We start from the raw sequence: 6000 nt of genomic DNA, 5'->3' as shown, positions 1-6000 counted from the left end.
AGTGTATATCTTATAAGACGTAAGCTAGCGTGGATCACTAGCCTAAATCTCTCACGGTGCGAGACAGCTTCTAAACCGTTAGATATTTTTTTATCTTCAATCTAGTGGTTAAGATTTATTCTTTTTTATCTTTTCCTCTTTTTCCCGCTCTCATTCCCAGATTACCCCTCCGCACCTACCTTTCTTTCTCTCTCTCTTCCTTCCAACGCTGTTAGCGGCTTGTAATTGGGAACCCAACACACAAGTGGGCAACTCAACTTCACTTCCTTCTCCAACTCTCTTTGCTTAATAAAAACACAGAAAAAATTTGTATTTTATTTGGATTAATTAAGGTTTTTAATCCTTGTGGGGTTTTGAATTTTTTATTCTAAACTTTTTTCTAAAAAAAATTAATCCCTAAAAAATTTATTGTTATTAAAAATAATCTTTGTTTTTTGTTAAAAGATAAAGTATAATTGAAACAAATTAAATATCACATACATATAATGTAAATAATTAAAATATTATGCTATTACAACAATTATCCATGAAAAGATTTATGTGAAATAACACTTCATCTTTTTTATTTATAATTTGTTATGATATTTGTGATGAATTATTTAAGTAAACAACTTAGTATTTAATAGAGATTATTAACGATAAAAACTATTTATAATAATAAAAGATTCTAAAGGATCAAATTTTAAAAAAATAATAATTTAGGGAATAAAAATTCAAAACTCTCATAACTAAAAACTTAAGATTATAGATAGCTCTATGGTTTAAAAATTTAAAATATTTAGAAATTATTAAATATCATTCCATTAAAATTGAGAAAGATAATTAATTTTAATTGAACAGATGTTAGATATAGAAAATAATTTTTTACGGTCTTGTGGCATATATATTTATTACATCAAAATGCTAAATATATACACAAAATGGACATACACATAATAATATTTTTAAGACAATTTTTTGTATTCATGTTTATTTAATTAAATCACAAAAAACAAAGAAAATGACAAATTTGAAAATTATTATAGGAAGAATATATTTCAAATGTGTTCGTATAAATTAAAAATGACAAATTTAAAATATTTTAAAATAATTTCAAAATCTATTTTTTTTCTCCAGAGAGAGACTAAATTCAAATTCTGAAAGGAGATGCCAAAATTAAAAAAAAAAAATAATAATAATAATAAGAGAAATACTTATAGAAATTGAGAATTGCACAGGATTAGGACATTTTGTTTGCATACACCTTGAGTTTCATCTCTCAACAACGTTTACATTATTTGTAATATGTCCATGTGGACCTCTCTTTTTTTAGTCAATTGACTTTGTTTGATAGGAAAATTATTTTCTCAATATCAGAATCATTCAAGTAATCATTCTTTGGCTTCCATGCTCCTGATGAGAGTAGGCTTAAAGAATTTTGAAGTAACATTTTTTTACAATTTGTAAAATGTGCATATATACATTCTTAGATATATATGCACAAAAAAGCGTTGATCAGAAAATGTGGGAGAAAATGGTGCGATTACACACCAATTGTGATACGTTACTCAGTTTATGGGAAGAGATAATTTAAAAGAGGGAGTGCGTTTTCTCCTTTCTCGGTTTAGTTTTTGCATTTTTCTTTTCTCCTTTCTAGGTTTAGTTTTTTCCATTGCCTAGAATATTGGATGTAGCCAAAATAAAATAATTAGTTTTGTTTCTTCTCATATCACCTTTTTTTTTTACGTGCTACTCATATTACATTTAGGTTTAGGTTTAGGTTTTTCTTTTAATGTATTTAATTAAACTATTTTATAAATTTAATATTAACTATTATTATTATATATTATTATAATATTTATATATTTATACGTTTATAAACTAGATATTCTAAATATGTGCATAATTTATATAATAAAGAGCATTAGTGAGATTTATTTAATGTTAAATTAGATTGATTAAAATCAACGTTATAATAAACTTAAAATTATGATCAATGACTCTAAAAAGTTCAAGTGAACTTTACATAGATATTGATAATTCACAATTTAAAATTAATCATGAGAAATTAAATGAATTTTACACCACAATTATTTTAAAAATTAATTATAAGAAAGTAAAAGAAATATTTTTAAAATATAACTTTTAATTTTTAAATTAACAATGCATTAATTCTTATTTTATTAGTTTTTCCTATTTCTATCTAATAAACTAGGATGTATGACCCGTAACATTGTTTAAAAATATTTTAAATATATATTTTTTAATTTGTATTTGGAATTAATTGTAATTAGTATAAATTGTTTAATTATTAATTATCCTTTTCCATTATAGATATATGAGTTTTTTGGTACAAATTATAGATATATAGTTTATTATATATCTAGTAGACTATATTTTTAAAATATAAAAATGAGAGAAATAAAAATTAATCATATTAGATAAGGTATTAATTTAAATAATTGTTGTGAAATGATAATTTAAAAGTTTCTAGTTACTATAAAAAAAATGAAAACAAAATATTTTTAGGAAATGACATTTTAACTATATATCTTTAAATTCAAAACTTTTCCTCCGAGTATTTGACACAATAGTTGATATGCACACTAGATATTCTTATGAAATGATATTTTAACTATATATTTTTAAATTCAAACTTAAATTCAAGTGACGCTAGTCATGCATGACATATATGTTTATTTGTGAGAAAATGCTTTAAAATATTTGAAAATTTTAACATATAAAAAGGGAAAAGAGTATTGAACTCTCCTAAACTTCTTATCTTTTATAAATAGACACCATAAATTTTTAATTTATTATGAATGAAGTCTAAACTATTTTTTTTTAAAATAGTGGCCTTGAACTTTTATTACAATTCAATTGATCTTTAAAATTCATCTTTGGTATGAACCAAAGATATTTTTTACTAGAGACAAGCTTGTTTAACACCATTATGGGCGGTAAAAATCCTCTTCGACTATTTAACACACCCTGAAGATCTCTACACAATGTTTTAAAAAAATAACAAATTACAAACAGAACAACCAACAACCAGCGCACGAGAAGAAAAAAAACAAGAATGAAAATGCAAGAACAGTAGAGGAAGAAGGAAAAAAACATACCTTCCATGAGTGGGCGTTGGGCGTCACGGGAGGGGGAGAGGGAGAGGGAAGAAGAGGAAGGGGAAAATTGAGTGGGGGAAGGAGATAAGTGGAGTGTGGGGGGAAGATGAAGAAGTAGAAGAGAGGGAGGAGGAAAAAGTAAAAAGAAGAAGAAAGGAGAAACTGGAACATTAGGGGAGAAAGGTTGAGTGGGGAGTGAATGTTACACAATAACATTTGAAAATTTGGATGAAGAAAGCGCGAACACTAAGCGTTTTGCATAGTACAATGACCAGAAAAAAAAATTGAATGATCGAAAAGTGATTGTGCACAGTATAAATTGGTTCAAACAGTAAAAATTTATACACCCAATTTGCATTCTCATTTTTTATTTGAACCTCTAGTATACAAATTCAAGCTCATTTTTTTTCAAATTCAATCTGAGTTAATTTTTTTCCAAATTCAAGCTCAATTTTTTTTTATATTCAATCTTAGTTAATTTTTTTTTCAAACTCAAGCTCAATTAAATTTTTTCCATATTAAATCTCAGTTATCTTTTTTTCCAAATTCAAGCTCAGTTAATTTTTTTCCAAATGGATCAAAATCAATTTGATTGACAAAGTTATATGATTTTTTTACAAAATTATAACATGCCCCTTCAACCCAAAACTCACAAAATCGTCGTCATTTTTCCCCTCTATTTTTACCACCACCATCACCAAATTATTTTATGTCAAATAGTCAAACCCCTTTTACCGTTAATTCTCAAAGTTCACATACATTCCCTTTAATCCTAGCAAACAATCCTACAATGGTTTCAAATGATGACTTTGGATCGCAATTTCTTCAATTTTCTACCCAAATTGGGTTAGACGAGATCGTCATTGACGAAATAGAAGGGTCTTCGACAAAAAGGAAGCCTTGAGTAGCCTTTGCAGTTGAAGAAGATACACACCTCATTAGTTCATGACTCAACATCTCAATCGATCCAATTGTTGATGTTGGTAAAGGAAACGAAGCATTTTGGTTGAAAGTCATGGAAAATTATAACAAATTTCAAGGTGAACTCCGCGAAAGAGCAGCTAATCAATTGAAATCACAATGACAAAAAATTAATATGGGCATGCAAAAATTCAAGGGTCATTACAAGCAAGCAGTATCATTGAAGAAAAGTGGTTGCACGAATAATAATGTCATGCTTAATACATATGCCATTTGGAAGGAAGACGAAGGAACTGATTTTGGTTTAGAACATGTTTGGCGACTTTTGAAAGATCAACTGAAATAGTTAGAGCAGTTTACTAAAAATTTCTCTAAAATGACGAAGATTTCGACATTTGGGGCATATTCTTCATCATCTAATCCAGAAACATCGATCGAAGATGTTGAAGCTGGCACATCGTCTCCAATTGTCCGACCAATAGGGAAAAAGGTAGAAAAAAAGAAGAGCAAGGAAAAATGAGTAGGAACATCATCAATCATGTTGATCTGATTCGTGCAATAATGGAAAGAAATGTTGTCAACACCAAACTAGCAACCATAAGGGAGAAAGAATTGAAAAATGAGTATTACGACATTCTAATAAAGGACATTTCTACAATGTTTGAAACACAACTCAAAGACCATTAAGCCTTTTGTAAAATAATTTAGAATAAATTAGAAATCTAGTTTTTAATTTGTTAGGTAGAAAAGTCATTAATCGCAATCATTAAGATGAACATCCACAATTGATGAATGACTACTTCAGAAAATTCAATATACATCGAGGCTCAATTCTGACATAGGTTCCAAATACGACGACAATTATTCATTTGAATTGTCAACACTCTTATTAATCACGATGAGTATTTTCAAATGAGATCTGATGTTGTTGGTAGAATGGGTCTCTCACCATTACAGAAGTGCACTGCATCTATTTGTATGCTTGCATATAGATCACCTGCTGATTATGTGGATGAGTACGTTAGAATTAGCGAATGCACTACAACTCAATGCTTACAAAAATTTGTAAGGGGTGTCAATGAGATATTTGGACAAAAGTACTTGAGAAGACCCAACAACAATGACATCAATTGCCTACTACAAATTAGATATGCATGGGGCTTATAGGTATGTTAGGTTCTATTGATTGCATGCATTGGGAGTGGAAAAATTGTCCAGTTGCATGGCACAACCAATATTGTAGAGGTGATCATCGCAAACCCATAATAATACTTGAAGTTGTCGCTTCATAAGACTTGTGTATTTGGCATGCATTTTTTGGAGTTGCATGTTCAAACAATGATATTAATGTGTTAAATCAATCACTTATGTTTGATGACGTTTTGTAAGGTCGAACTCCTCCAGTACAATTTACAATTAATGGAACTCCATATAATATAGTGTACTATTTTGTAGATGGTATTTATCCAGATTGGCCCACATTTGTGAAGATCATACTAATGCCACAAGGTCCTAGAAGAAAATTATTTACAAAATGTCAAGAAGATGTGGAATAAGCATTTGGTGTGCTCAAATCTCGATTCGCAATTATATGTGGTACATCGCGTGCCTAGAACATAAATACAATTAAGATATAATGTTGACATTGCATAACATGGTTGTTGAAGACGAACAAGATACGTTCAATGGTAATGCCAATGTTGATTATGATCACGTAAAAAATGAAATTTCAAATGTTGAAGTATCTCGTGATACTTCTCCTGATTTTGCTACATACTTGCAAAGAAAACGCGTTATGCGTACAAGAGAAATTCATCAACAACTTCAAGCCGATTTGGTGGAGCATATTTGAGAACGTTACCGTCACAACAATAATAAAATTTAATTTTCTTTGACATTAATGTTTTTCAAAAAAAAAATATTATCTAATTTATGTATTTTTCATTTCTTTAACATTTAGTCATAAATAAAAATTAAA

This window comes from Glycine max, chromosome 9 (assembly GCF_000004515.6).
Source record: "Glycine max cultivar Williams 82 chromosome 9, Glycine_max_v4.0, whole genome shotgun sequence".
In the NCBI taxonomy this organism is placed as follows: domain Eukaryota; kingdom Viridiplantae; phylum Streptophyta; class Magnoliopsida; order Fabales; family Fabaceae; genus Glycine; species Glycine max.
The sequence above is the reverse complement of the archived record's forward strand: the minus strand, read 5'-3'. Positions refer to the sequence as shown.